This window comes from Hyaena hyaena, unplaced genomic scaffold, assembly GCF_003009895.1.
Source record: "Hyaena hyaena isolate Hyena2069 unplaced genomic scaffold, ASM300989v1 scaffold_209, whole genome shotgun sequence".
NCBI lineage: Eukaryota > Metazoa > Chordata > Mammalia > Carnivora > Hyaenidae > Hyaena > Hyaena hyaena.
Window position 1 is genome coordinate 932488 of NW_024080844.1, and position 25927 is coordinate 958414.

A 25927-nucleotide genomic window follows, 5' to 3' on the forward strand; every position below is an offset into this window, starting at 1 on the left:
AGGGAGCACATCACTGGAAGTGTAGGAAAAGTGTGTCAAGTGTATATGAAGCCATAAGATATTAAATAATGTCTTCTTAAAACAACAATTCCCTCCCCTTTAGGGACACTCTGGTGGACAAGTTTGAGAAGCAATTTGTATCCCATGCTTTTTCAGGGGCAGGAATTCCCTCCAGGGCGGATATCCAGACTCTGCTTGAGTTTATCATGTTCGGCTTTGCTTTGAAATACTTTCAGACAACCAGTACATTATACTCCACCAAGAAACGTTCCTGAAACATATTGCTCACCCTGCATACAACAACATGGACACCACTGACCTAGGAGCCAGAACACCTTGCTTCTTGTCCGATCATGCAACTGTGGTGGGCAACCACAGTCGGGCTCTCCAAGCCCCAGGTTCTTATCCACCCTGCCCTCCTAATAGTGGTTGGGTTAAATTAAATAACACATGTGAAATATCTTTGTAAACTGAAAAGTGTGTATAAGTTCCAGAATATTATTGTTGTTGTCATCCCAGAATCAGTTCATTTGTGTTTGTCCCTCAGACGCAGAGGCTGCTTCCCCAATCTGTCCAGTTGGTTAAAGTGGGCAGCAGTGGAGCTCTGAATCCAGAAAGTTCTGGGTTGAGGGCTGACTTTCAGTTAAGCTCCACCACCTTAGAGACTGATCCATTTTTGTATATCTCATGTTTCTCACGGTAACTAGGAACATACATGTACTGAATAAATGTGTTTCCATTTACTGGAATTTTTGCTTACCATCTACCTGATCTTTGAAAATTTTTGTAACTTTCCAAATCCCAGTCTCTTCCTCTATTAGATCGGTGTTATAGTATCTCATAGCGTTGTGCAAAAATTTTTTTTTTATTTTTTTAATGTTCTATTTATTTCTGAGAGAGAGAGAGAGAGAGAGAGACAGCGTGAACAGGAGAGGGTCAGAGAGAGAGGGAGACACAGAATCTGAAACAGCCTCTAGGCTCTGAGCTAGCTGTCAGCACAGAGCCTGATGCGGGGCTCGAACCCATGAACCGTGAGATCATGACCTCAGCCAAAGCTAAAGGCTTAACCGACTGAGCCACCCAGGACACCCTATGTTGTGCGAAATTTAAAGGCAATGTGCATACACTGCTCAGCACAAAGAAAGCAGTAAGTCAATGGTAGTTAAAATAGAGAGGATGAGTGTATTTCTGCAACTTGGTAAATGGAGGCTATCCCATCATTACATGTTTTTGTCAGCCCTTCCTTTTACCTGTTATGAAAGAGCCAGCCTCGGGAGAGGAAGTTTGTTGGTGGCAACATTGACGTTCTGAGTCACTGAACTACTTAAGGAAGCAAACTTCAAAGGCGCAGTTACTTTATGGACCCTCCAGGCAAGAGGAATAAACAATTTCAGCCTTTACGAAAACTTCTGCTGGAATGAATATGCTGGGCAGGGCAGGCTGGGGGTTCCCAGACGTCTTGCTGACAAAGTGGCAAGAAATATTTTATCTAGTCCACGTAGGTCTATACGAAGCCAACACAGTGGGTTCACTCAATAAATCAATGTGTAAACCCATCCCCAAGAGAAGACCAAAGGACAAGGGGAACCACAAAGAGAGGCAGAATTGAGAACTCTGTAGGGCTCTGCTCTGGCCCTGAGATCCCTGTCAGGAAAATGGAATCCAGAGGACTGAGCCAATACCCAATCCCCACAAATGTTACCGAACAGTGGTGCTGGCCGGTTTGCAACAGCCAGTGACAGAGTTATAAAAATAGCTTTCAAGACACCACTCTGGGGGGCTGTGCACCAGAAACGGAAAAAGAAAACGGAACCCCTTCATGCCCCAGAGGTATAAACAAAGCACTTTCCAAGCCAGCACCTGCCACTCACCCCTCAGCCCATCAGTAATGGAAGGGGTTGGGCAAGATGCTCTAGCTCTAGAATCTACAGGAGGGCTAAAGAAGGCACCAAGCACATGCAGTGCTGGGACATGTATGCGTGGGGAGACATGTGGATTACCAAGGGAGAGATCCAAAGAATTTCCTAAACTTTCCTTAGTGCCAAGATTTGGAGCTACAGCCAGAAGAGTGACATTTTTCCTGGCATCCCAGATGCAATACTGAAGACATTTTGGGTGTTGCACTAAAAAGAGTTCCCAAGAAAAGTATATTGTCACTGCTCTTTTTAGAGGAGCTTTCATAATCATAGAAATTTAAGTTAGAATTCAACAGTTTAGAAGGCAAAGCCTGAACAGAAGTCTAATCACAAGAGATAAATATAATAACTGGTATGAAAACAGGCTCTCCAAATCTGTTTAGAAGTCCAAAGCCAAAATGAAAAAGCAGTGCCTTTTAAAAGGGCTGTTAGGGGAGCAGAGGAAATACTTTCTTAGAATGGCTATAATTAAGCTGAACACGCACGAGACTAAAAATAATAGACAGTATCTGCAGAAAATACTTGGCTAAGGTTAAAAGAACAAGGTTTTGCTGCCTTCATGAGGCAAATGCCACAGAGACCGTAGAATTGGGCAGGTAGCATTGGAATGCCAACTGGCTCAAATCCAAGCTCCGTCAAGGCCAAGACTGTTGTCCACAAAGGCCCCACATATGCACAGTGTAAGGGCCTGCTGAGCCACCCTGAAATCCCAACCACACGGAGTAGATCTTAGCTTCCTGAAGCTCTCCTTTATGGCTCTGTCATTCACGCGTCTGTCTGAGCCTTTCTGGAATCCATTTATGCTGCCAGCCTGTGCCCCCTCTGGGAGATAATCTATTCCATAAATTCATTACCTGCTGCATGGTGTAGTATTTCCACTGACTTTGTCTTGAACTTGCCTCTCTCATGATTCCAAGACACTGTTACATTTCAGGATCTGGTGAACAAGTCTGCACTCATCTTACCCCCACCATTTATAGGTGGATCATTCCCTCCTGACAGCCTGTGCCTTGACAACAGAACTGATCTTTCTAAGTCGGTCTCTCAGAGCATCCAAGTCACCATTCAGTAACTTTCTGTAGCCTTGTTATGCTTGTCACGGGAGGAATACACCACAGTTTGAAGTGCGAGTAAGATAACATTCTTTTTTTAATGTTTGTTTGCTTGTTTATTTATTTATTCTTGAGAGAGAGAGAGAGAAACAGAGAGAGAGACAGTGTGAGCAGGGGAGAGGCAGAAAGAGGGAGACACAGAATCTGAAGCAGGCTCCAGGCTCTGAGCTGTCAGCACAGAGCCCGATGCAGGGCTCGAACTCACAGACCTCGAGATCATGACCTGAGCCGAAGTCGGACACTTAGTCGGACGCTTAACCGACTGAGCCACCCAAGTGCCTCAAGATAAGATTCTTAATTTAATAGGTTCCATACCTGAAGAACATGCCCATTTGGGGACAGCCCCGTCCTGGGCGCAAACATATTCTATTCGACACATCTTCTAGACTCAAAGGCATTTGCAAACTGATGGGAAAGTGTCCGCAAGCAGCACAAGGTAGATTGATCCTGGCCAACAGCGTAAGTCAACCTGTCTAAAACAGCATTGCTGAGAAAGGAAAACAAGGTAGTCAGCCCTCACCTTCACACCAGGCCATGGCTATACACTAAATACCCCAGTGATTTTCACAGCAGTGACAGGGAAGTCTTTTGTCCCCAACATACTGATGTGCTAAACTTAGTAGGGGGTGATCACTCACATTTCCAGTCTCACTTCACATATCTGCTTATTTTGGCTTCTTTTTTTTTTTTTTAATTAGATGTTAATGCTCTGTTTCACTCCATTTAGAGCCCACTAACCCCTTGACCACCTTCAAATAGCTCTACAAAAAAATGTGAGAAATAATGAGGATTAAGCAAAATACAACAGCACTGTGATTGCCTGGGGCCATTTATGAGTTCATCAGAATTAGGATTTCACTGCCAAGAGAATAAAATAGTAGGTAGGTGCTCCAACCTGCTTTTTAGTAAAGAATGCATCACCTACCCAGACTGAGAACGTTTGGCCAGATGCCCACTCCTTTTTCTGCCGTAATTGCATCTTCTGAGGAGAGTCAGTCCCTCAACAGACCTTACAGTCTTGGCAACCGGGTGTGAGCCAATGCGCCATGTTGCTCACCCATGAGTCACTGATTTCTCTGCCATGGGAGCTGCTGGCTTTCCTTGCTGAACTTAAGTATCACAGAGATATCACCTAATGGATAGGCCACTGATTTTCTTTCTCCCATTGGCAACCATGTGTCTGAAGCCCTCAGCTCAAGTCAGTTGCCTCCATTTTTGTCCTTTGATTTCTTCTTGTTTTTTTCTTAAAGGCAACCCTAAATAATTGTCACTTAGGCCACAATCTGTAACTTTGCTCCAGACATCCAGAAAAGCTTTTTCTGTAGCCTTCCCCCATATGCCTCATTCCTGGGCTGAACAATACCCTTGCACAAGTATGGAATTCCTTCCCAGAAGGCATGCTCCTCCTTTACTTGATGATATAGTAGTAAAAGGATGGCTTGGGGGTTTGGAAACACTGGAACTCAAGTCTGGGCTCAGCCTCTCGTAGTTATGTGATGCTGAGGAAGTTACTTGACTTCTCTGAACCTATGTAATATGAGGAGAATACTACATCTCATAAATGTGTTGTGAGAGGTTCAATGATATGTGTCTTAAAGCTCCTGGCACAGTATCTGTGTCCTTCCTGAAGGTGGAAGGAAATATCCATTCTCCAATCCTTTGGCCAACGCTCAAGGCCTCACTACCAGCCCCACCCCCACCCCTTCCTGTCTTCCTCAGTGCCTTCAGATTCTATACTCTGTGGCTGTAAGTTCCAGGAGTGTTGGCGGGACCCAACCCTTCATACTTAGACAACTGCAGGCTCAAAGTGTGATTACAGATGGAGCTTTTGACAGCGTGGTAACCACATCCACTGAGGGAAGCCCCTCAGTCCGGACACTCCCGAGCAACCTTGCAAGCCCAATCTTCCCGTCTCTGCTGGTGCTACCCAACTGCTTGCTAAGCCCACTTGCTTCTGAAACAAGAAGAATCTCATCTAATCTCCTTCCATTAGAAGAAAACATCCCTCCCCCCCCATTTCCTTAATCATTCTTGGCATTTCTGACTAAAGGGCTGCGTTTTCTCTTGGACTTTTCAACCAAGAGCCATTTGGTTACTCCGGCACTAACACAGATGGGTCTCTTGTTCCCCAGTGGAGAGAGTTGACTCTAACAGTCATTTTACGCCCTCAGGCATAGTAGGTGGAGGGCAAGACCTGGCTCAGCACCGGCCCCTGGTCCCTGAGCGCCTGGCAAGTACAGTCAAGAGGGCAGTACCTGAGACACAAGTCATGGAAAAACTCACCCAGATGACTCTGAGGAGGACCCTCCAGGGCCAGGTCCCGCCATCACCCCTTCCCTGTCCCCCAGTAACCCTGGAGACACGGAACAAGCTCCCTGCCACGTGGTCACCAGAAGTTTCCTGTCTCGAGTCCCACCCCCAACGCTCGCATAGGCCCTTTCATTTTCTGGAATTCCAGGTGCTCGACACTGGACCCATGGACGTCCGAGTAAAAAGTGAATGGAGGGCAACTGAGGATGAGAAGGAGGAACCTCTGAGAATTTTCTGCAGGCAGCACGCCCCCCCCCCCCGCCCCAACTCTGCTCTGACAGTTCGTGATGGTGCGCAGTCTTTGTCAAGGCCTTCAGGGAGTCCAAAGACTGCGCCCACCACCCCCCCACCCCGGCCCCACGCCCCCAAGCACACAGCAGTTGACTAGGGCAGCCGGTCGCTTTGTTTGTCCAGATAAGGCATGGGAGCCTTCACCCAGCCTGTCCCACGGCCTCCCTCCCAGATGCCTTCCACCCCCCTTCCAAGAAGGCCGCTCTCTTAGGCAACACTGGGCTGTCTTCACAGCAGCCCACGTTCCCCCGCCCTGGATCCCTGAGTCGTCTCAAGTCCCCGGGAACTTGGTGCGTCTGTGAAATGAACTGGGGACGGGCTCTGGAGAGTGGCGCGGCGCGCTGGAGGCCTGTTCCAGGACCGGTGGGGCACCCGCACGCAGGGGCGGGGGCCGCGGGGCCGCGGGGGCCGCGGGGGAGGGCGCCTCGGGGCGGGGGCGCCGAGTCCAAGGGCACCGGCGGTCTGTGGGCCCCGGGCGGGGAGCTGGGACAGAGCCCAGGCGGCGGGAGAGAGGGCGCGTCTGATTCAGGAAGTTGTGTCTCTGACATCAGGGGCAGGACGGAGTCGGAGCGAAACCTCAGAAACGTGAGGCGCCGGCCCGCGGGAGGGCAGAGAACGCACAGGGGGCCTTCCTCCGTGGCAAGGGCAGGTACGCGCCCGCCCCCAGCCCCGCGGCTCTGCACCTGGCTCCGCAGGGGGGCGGGCTTCCGCACCAGGACCCTGACCTCAGCCAGACCCGGCCGTCAGACTCGCCGCGGAGACCCCCGCGCCACGGCGCCTGCAGGAAGCCCTCCGGTGTACTTCGCGGTGAGTCTCTTCTGTGTGTGTGTGTGTGTGTGTGTTTTAAGCTGACTCTGTTTGGAAGGGAACTTCCCGCTCACTTTCGTTCTTTGTGAGGGGACCAGCCCCCGAGAGAAGTTGAGATTCCAGGATTCTTTCTAAATAGCCTCTTGGCCCTTCACAACTTCGGTTCCAGTGTGTCTCCCTTCTCGGGGGGTTCTCAGCAGCCTGACATCTGCTTCTGGGCTGAGTCCACATGGGTTGGGGGATGGCGGTTGGGTGGAGTTCTCTTACTCCAGTTGACAAGCTGCGCTGCCGGTAGGAGCTTTGGGAACGGGGACCTTCTACTTGCTACTAAAAAAAAAAAAAAAAAAAAAGTCAAGGCCTGAAACCCACTGAAAGGCATCTCAGGCTTGGATGTTTCTAAATTATGCTAAGTGACGCCAAATTTTCAACGGGGCTAAGAAACTAACTGGCCAAAACAAAAATATGGCGTGGAGCCAGGCGTGGAGTGGGAACCTGCCTGCTAGTCTCTAAGCCTGTGACACAGATTGCTTCCTAAGCTCTTTGAGTCTCTAAATGGTCCCACTCCCAGCACCACCCCCCCCCAGGCCACCCATGAAGGTAGAGTGAAGGACACAAAAAGACTTGTTTCCCTAGTATTTTCAAGAGCTTTCCAGGAATACATTGTGTAATAATTGAGTTAAATAAACTATAGACGTTTTGCTGGTGGGAACACAGTCCAGCCTAACCGAAAGGGAAACCGAAGCAGACAAGAATTGCCCTAATTTCACAGAGAATGCTGGCGGCCAGCATGCTAGCTACCTTGCAGGGCTGCTCCTCACATTCCGTTGGATAAGGAAGGGGTGCGGGTGGAGAATGGGCAGTGCACTCCAGGCTCTCAGTAGCACCTTCCTTCAAAGCTTGTGGAGTTCATTTACTCAGCTAAAAGTCTGTAAGAATCTGAAGCTAATTTTAAGGAACCCTCATTTTGAAGTCCAGTTGGATAATGGGGAGAGCCTTGAGTTCTAAGGAACAGGTCTGAAAAGTACCACTGATGTGTCTCGTTCCTAACCCAAATGGTTTGTCACATTCCACCCAAACTGTCCAGCAAGGGTCTTACCATCGACTTCCTACTCTGATGTGTCTCCCCTTTGGCCGGTGTTGGCCGGCTATGCAGGAAAAGCTGATCAAGTCCTTCATTTCTTCTGAAATTCTGACTCTCCATTCCCACCCAAGATACAATATGGGAAAGAAATGCATGATCAAACAGAAGTTTCTCCAGCCTCCATACTTTGTCAATATCTAGCCTATAGAAGAAAGAGAGAATGGTTTCTGCTTTTTTTCCTCTGAATACTAAACTCAAGGGAATAATGGACACTCAGCAAGCTGAGTTGCTGACCTCATCAGATCTATTCCCCTCATTCATACAACCGTTACGGTACCTACTGTGTGATAGGCAGTGTCCCAGGACCCTGGACTCCAAAGATAACTAGATGGTTTCTGGTTTTGAGGACCCACAATCTAGTAAATGACACAAGATACAGAAACAAATATGGTTCAAAATAATACACATTATAGTAACAGTTGCTACAGGACACTGAAACAATCTGAAGGAGAGAGTGATAAACTCCCCCAGGAATTATCTGGAAGGCAACACTGCAGAAGTGATGGATGAGCAAAGGTGTTGGAAATGGTTAGGAAGTGATTAGGGAAAGGGTATTTCAGGCAGAGGGAAGAGTATATGCAAAGTCAAGGGCATGTCGGGGGAACTGAGAGTAATGGGACTTACGCTACTATACTAAGGAAGTTGCTTTTTTGGTGTTTAAGCACAGAAAGGGTGTGGTCAGATGTGTGTTTGGAAAAAGAACTCAAGGCCAGATGGAAGCTGGCTGGGAGAGAAGGGAGGCCGAGATAAGGAGGACCTCAACGAAGTTCATGGCTGAGGGAACTAAAGGAAGGGAATGGATACTAGTGATGTTTACGAAGTAGACTTAAAGTACATCCTGACCAAGTGAATGTGGTAAAGGAGGAATGGGCGGAAAAGAAAGATGATTACAAGGTGTGGAGCTGGGAGTGGGGGGTGCACTGTGATGTCCAGAATGGAAATCCTATGAACTAAGGGGGCAGTGGACTTGGGAAAAGGATTGAGGGGAAAGGTGGCAATTAACACTTTACACACATTTAGGGGTGGATGTACCCAAGAGGTGCCCAGGATGTGCCCGGGGGTTTATGGTAGGCAGTGGCTATTCAAGTCTGGGGCTCAGGGAGAGATAGAGGCAGCAGGGCACCCGGGTGGCTCAGTAGATTAAGTGTCCAACTCTTGGTTTCAGCTCAGGTCATGATCTTGCAGCTTGGTGGGTTCAGCCCCACATCAGGCTCTGGGCTGACTGTGCAGAGCTGCTTAAGATTCTCTCTCTCCCTCTGTCCCTGCCCCCCCCCCTCTCATACTGTCTCCCTCAAAATAAATAAGCATAAAAAAAAAAAAAAACTAACACTCCCAGATTTGCATAAAAGCAGTGTTGAAGGTAGCTAAAGGAGCCTGTAGTAACACTATCTGTGAGACTGAAGAGTCTTTATTTGGTCAATACTGATTGGCCTGGAGATATTGTTTTTATACCATATGGTGACTTCCTGGTGAATCTTTCTAGATTTCTGAGGCCTTCCCAGGATGCCTTGCAGGTGACACCTAAAACGTTGGAAAGGATCCTATATTAGTGGCACACAGATGCATTTAACCAAACAAGTGAACCCCTAGGAATCACTTCACCATATGAGAAATGAACACTTTAGTTCAACACTAAGATCAGCCAAGACGTCTCCAGAACTCAGACCCCAAGTCTAGTAATCATACCTGTGTGGGAGAGTCCTACCATCATTAAAACAAAAAGGTTGACTTTGTTAGAGTAAATTTAAACCCTTATTAAATAGTTTAGGTCTGGCTGTCATGGCTCAGATAAGGAAATTACGTGACCCAGTGTGGAAGAAAAAAAAAAAAACCCTTGAACTTGGAAGTAGACAGATATGGGTTCAATTCTTACCTTGACCACTTATTAGCTGATCTTAGACAAGTCTTTGAGTTTCCCAGCTTCATTTCTCTTATATTTAAAATAGGAATAATTATTACTCACCAGGGCAATAGTTAGGATCAGAATCAAGTTGAGAAAGAAAGTTACATTTAATGTGCTCCATAAATTGCAAGGTTCTATAAAAATGTAAGTTGTTTTATTATTATTATTAATCTTCCCTCTTGAAGCTACCAACTCACCCTGGACTGTGTAGGTGTAAGATCTGGGGAGCATATTAGGCCCAGACTTGCAGCTTTATAACTGTATGAAATATTTTAAGGCAGCAATTATAAAAGTCTCCTTCCGTCATAGCAATGGCATGCATCTACTCTGGCTACTTCTTTTTTTTTTTTTTTTTTTTTTTTTTTTTTTTTTTTTTTTTTTTTTTTTTTAATATTTTTTTTATTATTTATTTCTAGGAGAGAGAGAGAGAGAGAGACAGCATGAGCAGGGGAGGGTCAGAGAGAGAGGGAGTCACAGACTGAAACAGGCTCCAGGCTCTGGGCTGGCAGTCAGCACAGAGCCCGACACGGGGCTCGAACCCACGAACCGTGAGATCATGACCTAAGTGAAAGTCGGACGCTTAACCGACTAAGCCACCCAGGCGCCCCTACTTCTTTTACTCCTTACCTACAGTGGCCAGAGCCCAAAGAAGTGAATGTTTATGCAGGTTGTATACAGCACAAGGATTCCTGGCAGCTCATGGCTGAAAGCAGCCTGTATTCCACTTATCAGGCCATGGACCTGCCCCACTTGCACCGGGTCCACTCCGAGAGGATGCTTTCTTTCCAGTCCTCACCAAGGGGCCGGTTAAACCAGCACTGACCCTGAATCTGAGCATTGGTTGGTGACTTGGGTGTATCTATGGTTTCCTTCAGTCCCAACCAACGAAATCTAACACAGTCCAACACAGAGAAGCTCAAATTTTCTGCCGACACCCAAACTTTCAACTAAACAGACTTCTGAGAAGTTCTGACTGTTGATGAGCAAAAGGAAATAACCACAGGCTCAAAGACTTCAAATGGAAAAACACTTCGAAATGAGTCAGCCCCACCCCTCACTTCACAGGTGAGGGAACTAATGTTCAGGGAGGGGAAGTGTGTCCCCAGCTCAACAGCTGATTCGGGGAGCGACAGGAACCCACCTCTGTCTCTCTCTGTTCAGGAACGGCAGACACTCTCTAGGGCTCCGGTCACCTGGACCATCTGTATCTCTGCCCTCAAACGCTGGCAGAGATGCAAAATGAAGAGTCTTGAAGGCTAAGCCTTCCCTGAATGACCTTCCAGAGAGGGGCTGGATCTCCTCTTTTAAGGAATCTCCATACCACACCACACCCAACCCTTCTGTTTCCTCAACTTCAATCCTTAGCCTTTTCTCAAAAATTCCCAAATAACCTCTCAAAGAAGGGAGACCGCACTGGGTGCCTCAATGAACTGAAACCCCTTTTGTGTTTCATTGTCGAGAAGATGGCTTCAGGACCAGCGGACAGGTCAGCACTAAACAGCCAATATTGATTTACACTTTCTGTTCCATGAGAAAGACTCTAGGGTGACTAACGGGAGCACATGAGACTCAGCACGGGCACCGCAAGAGAGATAAAGCAGAGGCAGATAGACTTTTTCCCTCTTTATGCAGCAAGAGGAAAATCGACAGCCAATTCTTTGAAGGGCAGTCCCCAGGGCCACAGAGCAGCTCAGGTTTCTGACTTTTCCACCCACATGGGCCTGAGCCATTGGAGCAGAGCACCGCCTGGGGACCTGACTGGGCCTCGGTGTAGCTGGGTTCCAAAATGAACCTCACACAAACACAAGATTTCTTTCTCAGGGCAACTCCCAAGGGGCCACAGCAGTGTCCAAACCAAATCCTGGCCCCGGGCAAGAGACTTGCTCCCACGATTGTCAGCGAGCCGCTCCATGGAGTGTGTTGCTAAGAGATGAAAGAAATCCTAATCATTGCTGTCTTTCTGGTCAAAATTGAAGATTGTGTTTGTAAGCCTTACCAGCTACAGTTTCTTCCCTTTAGGATGTTTTTCACTTGACTTTTATTCTCCTCAGATGCACTCCTGATCTCAAGCTGGATAGGCATAAGGAAAGCCCGTCAGCAACTTCTTTAGTTTCCCAAGCAAGTCATAAAAGAAAAGTGGCAGAAGAGAGGGAAAGAATATAACAGTAATAAGGATAGTTGCAGGTTATAGTATCTTCAGTCTTCAAAGTTGTCCTGAGGAGGCACATAGAAATGGATGTGGGAGCTGGTTAAGTACGTTAACCCCTTAACTGGGGTTAAAGTCAGTGAGAGAAGCCATGGAGGACGTGAAGTTGTCTTAGCCGTTGTGTTATGGGAACAGAATGGGACACCGTGGACATGCTGTGTCTTAGCCTACATGGCATGCGACCATGACCCCTGTGGAAAGAGAAGCAAATGCTTCAATGCAAGTCAGGAGATGGCTTTTCCCTCTCACACCTGAGGGAGGACTCGAGTCTGCCCTTATGGCGGTGGCTTCTAATCTTAGAATCTTCAGCAGCTCTACCAGTGGACAAAGTGTGGGCTATCAGAAACTCTTCTGCTGTAAAAGCCCTGGCCGTAGCCTGGAGGGTCCATTGGGCCACTCACATCCAGTAGCCTACCATCACCCAAGAACCATGTAGGGCAAAGTAACCCTCCCAATGATTCAGAACTGAGAGAAAACATGTTCATCCAACCTTTGTTGGTTCCTTCAGATTTTTAGTGTGTGTGCTAGGCTCTCAGTAGCCGTTTATTGACCAGTGGTGCTAAGAATTTGAGGCATGCGATTTGACAGTCATGCTGTGCTCCCCCCACCCCCCGCCCCACACCCGGCAGGTTGTTTTATGAGCACATCGCAATTGTTTATTCAACATTATGTGCCAGAAAAGTAGCAAGGCTGAAAGAGAACATACCACTCTTAAGGCCAGCCCTGCAGACTTACCCCATCCATCAAGCCCATTGCTTGTAAATGACTGATGCTCGCACCCTCCCTTCTCTCTCTACCGTCTACTGCTGACCTGAAACTCTCCCTCCCACCCAAGGCCCACTATCTGCTGAGTAGCAATTGCCAGCACAGCACAACGGTGGTCTAGAGTGAACCCTCCAGCCTCATCGCATGGGTGACCCGCACTATCCCACAATGAAACCTCCTCTGGGAGAGAGGAGTACATTTGCACCCCACCACCCAGACATGACCTGCTCAGCATTCTCCTGGTTTCTGAAGTAGAAACTCAGTCCTGCCCTGTGGGATACTTGGCCCAGAGCCTTCCCTCATTCAGAAAAAAGACGACGATGTGCCATAGGATACTTTGCTCATTTCCAACTACCGTGCTCTTCATAGATTTTCACCAGGTTATTATTGACCCCTCTGAGGAAAAGCTGATTTTTGCTGTGTTTCCAATGGATGAATGGCACACATTTTCACTGCTGGCCATGGAAGGAATATCTCATTTCCAGACAGAGGCACCGCGTCTCCCCCGCCCTGTCTGGGACAAGGGAAAGGGCCTCAGTCACAGAGCATGTGCCACATGGGGAAGAAGGTCTGATGTTCCTGACTGACATTTTCCAGGAATAAGTCTTCAGTGGTTTAAAAAACATTATTTTTGGAGTGCCTGGGTGGCTCAGTTGGTTAAGCATCTGACTTTTGATTTAGGCTCAGGTCATGATCTCATGGTTTGTGGGTTTGAGCCCCATGTTGGGCTTGGTGCTGACAGCATCGAGCCTGCTTCGGATTCTCTCTCTTTCTCTCTCTCTCTGTCCCTCCCCTGCTCACACACGCTCTCTCTCTCTCTCTCTCTCTCTCTCAAAATAAATAAATACACTTTAAAAATAACACAATATTTCTTCAGTAAGGAATTTCCACCACTGAAGTATGTAGTATTGTAAGGAATAGATAAATATACACTAAAAAACTAATCAATGGCATTTTATACTTCTTAAACAATTAATAATAGGAACTATGTTATTGTTTTCCATTTATCATCTATTAGCTTTCAAAAAATGTTGCATTATCTCCTCCCACAATTTTTTATGAAGGTGAAATTCACATAACATAAAATTAACCATTTCACTTTATTTTTTAATTTTTATTTATATATTTATTTTAATTTTAGAGAAAGAGTAGGGGAGAGAGGCCAAGAGACAGAGAGAGAGAGAGAGAGAATCCCAAGCCAGCTCCTGCAATCAGCACAGAGCCTGAAACAGGGCTTGAACCCACAAACTGGGAGATCATGACTTGAGCTGAAGTCAAGAGTCAGATCCTTAACCGACTGAACCGCCCAGGCACACCTTTATTCAACCATTGTTAGACATTTGGGTTGTTTCTGTCTTTTGGCTGCTGTTGTGAAAGTGTGTGTACGAGAATTTGTGTGAGTACCTGTTTTCAATTGTTTGGGGGCACACACCTAGGACTGTAATTGCTGAATCATATGGTTATTTTATATTTAACGTTTTGTTTTTCCTTTTCCTGCATTTTGATCAATATCCTTTCTTGCGATAATATTCATATTAAGTAAGCATACTTTTCCATCCCTGGTCTTTTATTTGTTGCCTTTGATCTTAGGCTTTAATGAAGGCTATCAAACCCTGCTCCTTGTTGTCCTAGAGATGAAGTTATCTGTACACTTGAGAAAGAAAGAAATTATTTGGACAGACGATAAATCTCCTTGGTGTGACTGAGTAGGAAGGAAGAGAAAACAACAGCATTTATTGAGCACAGTCTGCATCGTTCCAGGCACTGCGTTCAATGCTTCATCTACTACCTCTCATGTAGTGTTCAGGATAGCGCGACTATTCTCTCTGTTTTACAGATGAGAAAACTGAGGTCTCTGTTGAGAGCTACCTGCTCTTCCCTGGGCCCCAGGGTATCATCCATTAGCCTCACCCACACAGCAGCTCTGCAGCTGCTGAAAATAATGAATCAGGAGCTCACAGTCTATTTTCGCAGATGGGTAGATAAAGAGGCAACTATAATACAGGGTAGTAAATGCTATGAGAGATGTCACAACAGGGACCCACAGGACCCAGAGGGAAACCACTTAGCCCAGCTTCGGGTGATAGACTTCCCAGAAGCGATAAGATCTAAGTGTGTTATTTTATGCATAAACACTTGTGACCCCTGGTAAGATCTGAACCTCAGCCATCGCCCTTGGGCACCACCACTTGGTCATTAAATTCCCACTAGGAATTTGATGGTAGCTGTTCCTAAACACGGGTTAATGACCACATGTGCATCTGCAGGTGGAACGTCCAGCCCCTGTCACCCTCAGTCACCCTGTTACATGACTCCAATAAGGGCCTGCATGTCAACTCGTAGGCTTTCTCAATTCTGATATGGCCCGGGCATCAGGGCAAGGGGGTGAGGAAAGGCCTACAATGGCTTGTGCGGTTCTCTGTGATAGCTGCACGGGCTCCGCACACATGAGAAGACGAGAAGGGTGGGGGGAGGGGCGGGAAGTCGTGCCAAGGGCATTATGAGGAGGAGATCTTGGCCTGCTCAGGTGAGGAGGCCCTAGGGTTGCATGGGATTCTAAAGAAGAAATGAAATGAACCTGGCAAACCACTTTATAAAATTGAAATTTGTCTATTTAGCTCGAGATTGTATTATTGCTTCAAAGACTCCTAGCTTATGGCTGTGCTGTGTCTCAGCCAGCAGGTACAAGAAACAGCAGCATCATAGGGGGAGGTCTAGACTCTGCTCCCAACCCCCAATTGGTAATTATTGGTAGTTCTCCTGGGATCTCTGTTCTCAGGGGACACCAGCTCTTCACCCATCGCCCAGGCTCGGGACCATGCCATTCTCGGCATCCCACCACTTCCTCCCTCCCCGGCCAGCTGTCCAGATTCTGACCGACCTGCCTAAGCCGGAAACCACTGCTTTGGGCTCCACCCACTGCCAGACCTTCCTGTTCCACATAGGCCCTCGCCTGGACCCCTCAACCTGCTATAGCCCAACCTGTTATGCCCCCGGGTGGCCTGGCTCTGCAGAGCTTGTAGAGATTCGAAGGCCCAGGTGCCAGTGATGAGTGTGGATGCCCTGGCCCAAAGGAGATAACACCTGAACCCTCACACAGACGTCTTTAATTCTGGCTTTCTTCCATCCTCCAATATCATAACCAGTCAGTCGGTTTGTCAACCATTTGACAAACGCTGAGCATCTACTATGTGCTAATGCTAAGCAGTGGGGATTCCCAGATGAAAAGCTGTCCAGTAGTTCAGTCACATGGGAAAGAAGATGTAGCACAGCATCTGTACAGAGTACACGATTGTCTCTCGCTGCTTGTCAGGCGGGTTAGGCAACAGAGGAAGGAAGACGTTTTCAGCTGTGATGATCTCTGTATAAACCAGGATTCCAGAAAAAACCCCCAGGCCACCAGAGCCTCCTTTCTGTCACCCCTCTCCCGCAGGGGCTACACCCAGGTCCGTCTTTGCCACAGTTTAACAGGCCAGCGTGTTCCTCACCAGCTATGCCAGAAATAACAAGAGGCGCTCTTTCGTGCTAAATGTGTCACCTGCGTGTCCCTCCGCACCCTTGAGCCCCCACTATTGGGGGGATCATGACCCCAAATGCCTCCAGGGCCCAGTGGACAAAGCTAACACTTACTGAACATTTACTTTGTGCCAAGCACTGTTTTGCACATTAGACAGATTATTTAACTCATCTGATTTCTACAGGGGACCTAGGACCCCGAGTCTACTCTTACCCTGTTTCTACTGCTGAGGAAACCAAGGACTTTCCGAAGTCAGACAGCTAGTGAATGGAGGAGGGACAGGCTTCCATCCAGGCCGGTGTACCCGAAAGAGTAGCGCAGGTGGTGTGGGGGTGTGGGGAGGATGTGCCGTGAAGCTAGAGATCCGGTCACCGGCCACTGGTCACATCTACCTCATGGGCTTCAAGGTTGCAGCCTGTGGCTTGGGATTGGTCCTCTTGGTCAGATATCTTGTTTGGTTTCCACAAACCTTCTGCTATAAATGTTAGCAGTATTAGGTTGCCTGGGTGGCTCAGTGGGTTAGGCGTCTGGCTCTGGCTCAGGTCATGATCTCATGGTTTGTGGGTTTGAGCCCCACACTGGGCTCTGTCCTGAAAGCTCAGAGCCTGGATCCTGCTTCTGTGTCTCCCTCTCTTTCTGACCCTCTTCCACTCATGATATATCTTTCTCTTTCTCAAAAATAAACATTTTAAAAAGTTAAGCATTAGCAAATTGCTACAGGGGTAGGCTAACTACTGTGTGTGTGTGTGTGTGTGTGTGTGTGTGTGTGGAGAGAGAGAGAGAGAAAGAGACAGAGACAGGTCCTTTGGACTTGCGCCATCAGAATTGGCTTTGGATACCTTGTGACTCCAGATTTGAAATCAGGATTAGTACCAAATTTAAGAATATGGAAAGGAATAAAGTGTGTCCAGAGTGGGGAGGGAAGGAGGCCACATCAAGCCACATCGGGGGGGGGGGATGGGGGGGAGAGGCCACGAGCCACATCAAGTCTTCTCACACAGTAATCTGCCTTAGTGGTTGAACTTGGAAAACATCCCTCGAAGGTCCTTGGGCCCAGCTCATCCTTGGCCACCCCCAGCGCTGCCCTTGGGCATTCAAGCCGTAATAGGTGAGGAGGTGTGGGATAAAGAGAAAGTTTCCCAGTAGGCAGCCCTCCTCCACAGGCCGCAACCCTGAGGAGCCATCACCCTGGGCCAGGCAGCTTGCTGGAATGGCACCCACTGGAGCTTGGAGTGGCTGGTCTGGAGGCGCTCTAAGGGAGGGCGGGCTGGAGTGATTTGTTTATGTGTTGCCATCACAGTGGGAGGTTGGAAGACTCCATATCTGGGTCACCTTGATTAGATTCTTTCAAGATCAGCTGGAATCCCTTTATTCCCATCCTCCTCCCATCTGATCATCCCGTTCTCCCTGTGGGTACCCACCCTGATCTCACGGTCTGTGAAGCCTTGCCAGATTTCTCACTGGAATTAGCAGCTTCCTCCTGGCTGCTTCCATAACCATTTGTTTGCATTTCCCTTTGGACACTTAACTAGTCATGCTTCGTCGTTCTTCTTTCATGCTCCTCCATTTCCCCAACAAAAAATAACCCTTGAGTTCACAGTCTACATCTTTAGTTCAGTTTGGGGTTCCTTACCCAAGTGGTTGGCAGATGTCTGCTTCTTCCTAGGCAGAATTATCTGGGAAAGCCTTAGAAAGGAGGGAAGGTATTCAGGCTCCCAGGGGCTCCTCAACATAGTTGCACTGAATTGGACTGTCTGCTACTGTACTGAAGACAGTGGAGACAGCAGTTCTTGGCTCTCTCAGCCTCAGTTGTGGCAACATCCCAGGTTCAGGGAAGGAAGAAAAAAGTGAGCCAAGGGAGTTCCTCCCTCTAGGAAGAAACAAGGAGAGACTTTTGCAGTAATAACAGTGCTGTATGTAGTTGGTGCTACACATACGCATGCTCTACTCAGTTGGCTTGGCAACCAGAAATTAGCAAACAAAACGGTATCAATTCATGGACATCAAAATGTATCAGAAAGAGTTCTAATCAAGGCTTTTCCAGAACATGGTGGTAGGTCATAACATTCAATATGGTGCCCTGTGAGACCAAGTGCAATCTCCATTTGAGGTCAACAGTCTTTGGAAGAAAGCTCTCACTGCTATTATCTCTGTTTCTTGGCACTTATAACCCAACTGGAGATTCAGAAATTTTGGTGAATTCAGTCACCAAAAGAGGCCTGTGGAATGTGCCGATACTCTGGAATGCCAGTATCTGGCATGTAAGCATACTCTGAGCTCAGGTTGAAAGGGTTCTCCAGACCCAGAATATTGAAAACCCAGTTGATGGATTTTCTTCAGAGTATCTTCTTCCACCTGACCACAGTGCTGTGTGTGAACCCAGAAACCAGCATGGCAGACTGGAACAAGCACTGGATATTTAGGGGAAGAAGAATTACCACATCATCCCTGAACATCTGTGAGATCAGGCCTGGTGTTTAACTTCAGCGGGCCCGATTCCTCATCTATAAAAATGTCGATTCATTAATTCAGCAAATATTTTCCAAGAGCAAACATGTCCTCGATGTAAGGGATGCCGTGATGGGAATAGATTCTGTCTAGAAAGGAAGAAAGATGATTAAATTAACAACCTAAAGCAGGTATGGGCTACAGTAGCAGGATAAGGAAAGTGAGGGGTACCGGGCAGGGGCCCTTACATCAATGAGATCATGGGAGGCTTCCCAAGAGAAGCCATATTTCTCTGAGACATAAATGAACAGAAGTCAGGAGATTTGGTGGTAGCAGTTGGACCAGGATTAGGGGAGAGCTGGGAGGTTCCAGAGAGAGAAGCTTGTAGAGGCCCCAGAGTAAGAGAGGGACCACAGATGTCAGGGAGTGTGAGAGTGTAAACTGCAGAAGTGACGAATTGCCATTATTGACTCCTCTCTTGTTGAAGTTAATATAGTGAAGACAACATCACCCTGGGGACCCAGACGACTAGAACCCTCTCTGCCCTTGGCCACTAACCAGCTTTGCAATTTTATTTTTTTTAAGTTTATTTATTTATTTTGAGAGAGACATAGAGTCCACACTGGAAGGAGAAGAGAGAGAGAGAGAGAGAGAGAGAGAGAATCTCAAGCAGTCTCTGCAGGGTCAGCACAGAGCCCAACCTGAGGCTCGAACTTACAAAACTGTGAGATCATGATCTGAGCTGAAATCAAGAGCCAAACACTTAACCAACTGAACTACCCAGATGCTCCACCAGCTTCGCCATTTGAAACAAATTTTGGGGGCGCCTGGATGGCTCAGTCGGTTAAGTGTCCAACTTTGGCTCAGGTCATGATCTCACAGTCTGTGGGTTCGAGCCCCACATCAGGCTCTGTGCTGACAACTCAGAGCCTGGAGCCTGCTTCAAATTCTGTGTCTCCCCCTCTCTCTGCCCCTCCCCCACTCGCTCGCTGTCCCTGTCTCTCAAAATAAAATAAAAGACATAAAAAAATTGAAACAAATTTTGAACACATTTCTGCTCCTTTATTCATCTGTGAAATAGGGCGAGAAATTCCTCCCTTCCTCACATTACTGTAGATGGAGTAAAGAAATGTTTGCAGAAGCCCTTAAACAATTAACATGTGTTACGAGAACAAGGTCTTTGATCGGACTTCCCCCGGTCATAAGTAGACACAAGCCCATCAGGGCATCTGTTAAGCCTGGAGAAGTGAGTGTGTCAGGGTTTTTAGCCTCCGGCCGCATTCCCAAAGGATCTCGAGATAAATAGTCATTTCTTTCCAATTGGTTTGGTGATATTTCATTTTGGTTCATCATCAGATTTCGTGCAAGAAGGCAATGCATTATTAATAAAACTTTTTTTTTTTTAATCGTAATGTTTGTGATTCCTGAGCCTGGCTGGTTAGGGCAGCGTGCCCCAAGCCCAGGGGTGGGGGCTTGCTGCTGCATAACCCAAAGCTCAGGGCAAGGCACACTCTGATTTACAAGAGGGGTCAGGTTAAAAGTATGTGGCCTCTGAAACAGTGATGGTGCTGTGTCTCCTCTATTCGCCAGCTTTCAGGACCTCGCTGACACCTGTTACACCAAACCAATGTTGGACCTTCTGAACCTTTCGTAATCTCACCAGCCCTGCCTGTATCACCTCAGTCCTCACTCTCCCTAGAAAATTTTCTTCACCGCCACCCCAGGCCCAAACTCCACATGTGCTGGTCTGTGGTCTACACCCTGGCTTTCCATCTCCTCCAGCTCACCTCAGCTCCCCTTTTCCCACCCAACCATCCACAGAGCTCAACCTCGGGCTCCGCCCTGCAAAGTCCCAAGGCAACATTGATTCCTCCCCTTCCCGATCCATGTGAGCACTTAGGCATTTTCTGATATTTATTAAGCCTCTACCTGCCATTATTATTTTTGAAAATTATATTTGGAAGGGGATTTTCAGTTTAGAAAGCACTCTCCGGGATATTGTTGTTTGACTTTCACAGCAAGGCTGGAGGGTGATGAAGTTGGTGTGATTATTACCTTCCCGTCTTAGAAGGGAGGCACCGGTGGTCTGGGGAGGGGGTGGGGGTGGGCAGGGAGCCGCACTGTTGCCTGGCAGAACTTAACAGACCTCAGCGTTCTATTAACTCTCCAGGATAGGAACCTTCTTACACTTCTGGGCTCCCCCTCAGCACCGAGCTGATCCCCCAGTCGTTCCTTAACTAGCATTTCTTGAAGTCCACATGCAACTTCAGGAAAAGGAATTCAACTGGCAGATTTTGTAGATGGAAATCGTTGTTAGTTCTGCTAGCTTCTTCATATACAAAGAGCAGTATGCTCACAGCATGGTTTTTATTATGGCAACCCAGGAAACAACCTGAGGGAGGCTGGCACACACTCGGTAAAAACCTCCCCACCCCCGCTCCCTGCCAGGGGTCAGTCAGAGGGCAGTCACTGAGGCAGGTACCACTCCCTCAGCTCCCACCAGGCAGCCAGGCCCCACTGCCTCCTGGCAAGGGATGGAATGTGCCTGTCAGAACTTGCTCAGCAGGGTGGACATGCTCCGCTAGCCCTGAAACACCAGGGGTCATCTGGGCACACGGAGGACCCAGGTCTCCCAGCACCACTGCCCAGCCAGGTGAAAGAGCCCCCTTCCCCCGGGGAGGTTTGGGGTGGGGGTGGTAGCCATCCATCCATTCTGGGTTGGATGCAGGAAAACTTCCCAGCATGGGAGCAAATTTCCCAGGAAATTCAGGCCACTCACTACCTGGAAGAATTGGGGTGTGACATTTTTGCCGTGTCCCAAATCAGCCCGGAATGATAGCAATTGTGACTCTAAATATTTGTACAGTTCCTAAGAGCCCGGGGACATGCTCACATGCATTGTCTGCTTTGACCTAAGGACTCTGCGAGGCAGGAATCCGCTGCTAGTTAGTGTTTCCTTCAGAAAGTATGCGCATGTGACCCAGCCTTCAGAATAGTACAAAAAGAATGAGAGAAAAGCCAGTCTCCCGCTCTGCCCCCAATGTTCTTCCATAGAGACAACCCATATTATCACTTGCTCAAGTATTTGTCCAGATTTTGCTCCCATTTTAGAGATGAAGAAACTGAGGCCCCAAACAACTGAATGACCTTCCCAAGGATGCACACACTAAGCCACAAGCGAGAATTTGAGCTGACTTCTCATACCACAACCTATGAGCTTCCCCTAAGCTCAAGGCTCTCAGTCTTGTCTTTCTGCCAAGAATTCAGCTCATAGGCAAACCTAGAGGAGCATAAACAAATAAAACCAGCTAAAAGTCAAAGCCAGGACTGGAGCCCCACAGGACTGCCTCTCCTGTGAGGACCCTCTCGGGCTGCTCTGAGCCGGCTCCCATGGAGGGCGGGGGGCGGGGGGGTCTCTCCTCCTTCCTCACCAGCGGAGGCATGGCCAAACACTCAGATCGTTTTGCTCTATCAGTGTTTCCACGCAATGACCTATTTCTTCAAGACCCTGACACTCTGAGAGTTGGTCTGCTTTTTCTTTTTATTTTTTTTTAAATGTATTCCGGGAAGCTTATGGGAGATGAAGCCTAAAAGCTGGTACGGAGCCTGCAAGCCGCCCAGCCCTGAGGCCACAGGTGGAAAGCTCAGAGACATGGTGAGTTCTGCGGCCTCTCCCACCAGTCCTCCACTCCGGGAGACCCCCTGTGCTTTCCAGCGCGTTTCCATAGAGCTCTGAGGTCCCCAGGCGAGGATGGAACAGAGGTGGCAGATGTGGAGGAGTGAGGGGGCGGAGTCAAGGGAAGGGTGTGTCTGTGCATGTGCGTGCGCATGCGCGTACACATGTGGTGTCTCCTGGCTCCCCCACCTCGCCCCTCCCCCCACAATATCAGCTTAAGCAGTGTCTTAAATCCATACTTTCAAATGACTTGTTTGTAGCACCTGTAACCTCCCTTGAGGAGGGCATTTCAGGGACGGGGAGGAAGACGTTCGGGGACGAGGGCAGGCAAATGGAGAGGATTAGATGTGGGGTGAAGCCGTTGTCGATTCCAGAATTTCTCTGTAGCAGTTTAGGAGTAACAATCTATTTGCACAGAGGCCCCCAAGCCGCATTTGATGAGGCTTGGAAAATGTCATCTGGATCAAAGGAAGAGGGTGTCACTTGCCTGAGTGTGTGCTCCATAAATATGTGAGCAAATTCGTATGTCCTCTGCATTCACCAACAATTATTTAGCAAAACTGTAAAAAAAAAATTTTTTTTTTTTTAAATCCTCCCGTGACATTAAGGATGCAGATTTAAGCCCTGCAGACAGGAAGGTCCGCCATCCAGGAGTATTAGTGCCTCTGTGTACCCCGCCCTGCGGGCAGGAGCCTGGGGCTGAAGCCTGGTGAGTCTGAAATATTCCACAGTGTGCATTCCACAGGGGTGAGTTATGATTGGAATGAGAGTATTTCTGCTCACTCCCTCTATGATTCGGCCTTTATGCTTTCAGCCTTAATATTATGGTAAGGTAGCTTTGGGCTTTTAATTGCCCTGAACTTTTGTTAACATCAAATGAAAGGAGAAAATGGAAAGGAAAATAAAATCATCTCCGTACTGCTTTCGAGTTGCATCACTGTGTATATTTGCCACCCCATTAGTTTTCAACGATTCCAGTCTATAAACTTCTCTTGCACCACCACCGAGAAAACTGAATCAGCCCTTCATGCAGGTATGGCTGCAAGATGTGAGAACACTACGTTCTCTAATATTAAAGAGAATTACGGAACTTTTGGGCCTCTTTTTAAATTACTACCTGTGTAGGAGACCCCAGTTCACACAAGTGCTCGATTGTCTTCTTCTTTTTTCAAGAAACACTCTCTCCCTCAGAGAGGACATGACGTTAGAGGACTTAAGCGTCAGTTGCTGGGGTCAGCCACAAAGTGCTCCCTATATTTGGGGAACAGAGAAGGCACTGCCCCTCCTCAATGGCCCTGAACTTGAAGATGACCTCAGACCCCAAGCTCACACTTTCCAAAAATAAAAATGTACCTAGGCGCTTTACCACACCCACAAAGATTGGCTCCAAAATCCTGTACCAAATAGTTTTGGCAAATGAAAATGGGAGCTGAGTAAGCCAGGTACTTCACAGTAACCATGGCTACAGGTTTTATTAGCACTAATACCACGATGTGGTCAGATCAGATATATTCAGGCAGCGAACACGAATGTGGGTGGTGTCAGTGCGTAATGCCCATAAATTCTCCAAATTGGAAACATAGCTCCTAATGATGGATTCACGACGGATGGGGCCAGGGTTGGGAGGGTGGAGAGCTGCCTCAGAAAGAGAAGCTCAGGGTTCTCATTTGAGCTTTAATTCAGCTTTCCAGTCTAATCCTTGCATTGCAATTGCAATTCTTCCTTCTCAGTGTTCTTTCACATGCCTGGCTGTTCTCCATGACAATCTTGAGAGGTATCTGGGACAGCTCCTGGCCTCATTTCTCAGATGAGGAGAGGGCTCAGAAAGCTTGAGTGATTCATTCAAGGTCAGAGGGTTGGAAGACAACTGAACTGGGACTAGAACTGGGTCCTCTGGCGCCCAGCTTAATGCTCTGTCAACTGCACCCCTCTGCCAGCCTTTTGTATTGTGCTGGGGCATTTTGAGATGCATTAATTCCTCTTGTAGACACCTCTCGTCCTTATTATTTGTCTGATTAGCCAAAGACCAGGATCTGTGGATCAAAATGGAGGTTTCGGCTGGAAAGGGCAGCTAGCCTTTTGCCTTTTGTCCTCACCTCTCCTTTTTAAGCCCCCTGCTTCACTCTCCCCTACGCAGACTACTGTGCAAGACTAGGGAATGTAGTCCCTACTCCAGAGGCAGTTTGTAGTTGGGGGACTGCAGGCTTTAATGCGGTGACATAACTGGATGAGGCTGGCAGGGTGGAAAGGCTGTGGGATGGGGGTAAGGAGGGCACACAGGGCCTTCTAAAGCCCTGGCAGACTGTGGCTATGCAGGAAGATAGGTTGGTGGCCAAATCTGGGGACTAACTAAAAATTGGTAATTGTACGTGAAGTTAGAGGAGGGAAAAAATAAAATCATAATGAAAGTGCCTATGGGTTGGATAGAGCTCTTGGACTGCCAGTGAGCACTCAAAACAGTTTTATGTCTTTGGGGTACCCAACGTCATTTGTGATATCGCATTGTATTTCTTTGCTTGCATTTTGGGTCCTATTAAAATGTGAGCTCCCTAAAGGCCCAGAAGACATCTTAATCATTCAAGAGTGTACCCATAGGGTATGACACACATGGCAGGCTTTCAAACGTTTGATGGATGACTGATTCAATGAACACCCCATCGGCAGAGAAGGGAAGGTCCAGAGGTGGAAGTCGTCACCCGAGGATGGCAGCTATATAGCCTTGTGGTCACATGCAGGATCCTCTCACACTCAGATAGGACCAGAACCTCTTCTGACTTGAGTAGCTCTGTGGCCTTGGGCAAATTACTTAATCTCTGATAGACTCAGTTTTTTCATCTGTGTCCCTGGGATGAAAAGACCCACCTCTTGAGTCACGGCACTTAGAATATAACAAACAGCGACCTTTCGATACAACAGATCATCCCTTGTTTCTGGGAAAGCTGATAAGACATTTTGCCAGCCCTCTGTTTGGCGGCGGTGGCCTCCTGAAGTATCTATGTCAAAAGAGGCCAAAGAAAAACAAGAGAGCATTCTAGCTGAATGAGGAGGCGAAAGTTGATAGTGACAGACAAAACAGGGCACTACGAAACTAAATCCAGGAGGTCAGAAGGGCTGAAAGCAGGAGAAGCAGCTGGAAATGAATGGAAATTAAGTTCTCAAGAAAGCACAAGGAAGGCGAAGGTGTCTGCCCTGAGCTGGCTGACTCGCTTCTTAAACCCATTCAGGGAACAATTGACCAACCTCTGGTTGGTCTTTTTTTAAAAATTTTCTTTAATGCTTATTTATATTTGGGCGGAGGGGGAGGGGGTAGAGAGAGAGAGAAAGAATCAGAAGCAGGCTCCAGGCTTCTAGCTGTCCACACAGAGCCCAACTCCATGAACCATGAGATCGTGACCTGAGCCAAAGTCAGACACTTAACCAACTGAGCCACCCAACCCCCAAAATAAGTCTTTAACACATAGATGTTTTTCACATTTCACACAATATGAATCGTATAATAAATACAAGGCTGCATAGTTCTCAAGGCAATTTAAGGTACCTGCTGTGTGAAGGGTACTTAGGGCTATACGCTTTGCACACACACACTTAGGCTACACGCTTATTGCTCCCAGCAATTCATTCATTCACTCATTCACTCATTCATCCATTCCACAAATGCTTATTGCCAGCTCACTGTCTACCAGGCACTGTGCTCGGTATGGAAGGTAAGATGATGTAGCACAGAGACGCCTGGGTGGCTCATTCGGTTAAGTGTATGACTTCAGCTCAGGTCATGATCTCACGGTTCGTGGGTTCTAGCCCCGTGTTGGGCTCTGTGCTGACAGCTCAGAGACTG

General features: G+C 47.7%; 1 protein-coding gene across 3 annotated transcripts in view; it reads left to right on the forward strand.

The window, feature by feature from the left end:
- The first annotated feature begins 5678 nt into the window (after positions 1–5678).
- Positions 5679–25927, forward strand: part of KIAA0040 (KIAA0040 ortholog) — a 34804-nt gene continuing 14555 nt past the window's right edge. Inside the window, exons 1-4 of one of the 3 annotated variants that reach the window (XM_039242390.1) lie at positions 5679–5919; positions 6181–6436; positions 21987–22071; positions 22701–22801. The gene's annotated coding sequence lies outside the window, so the exon portion shown is untranslated. The remainder of the gene's footprint in view (positions 5920–6180; positions 6437–21986; positions 22072–22700; positions 22802–25927) is intronic. The other 2 variants (XM_039242392.1, XM_039242391.1) reach the window with 2 other exon arrangements.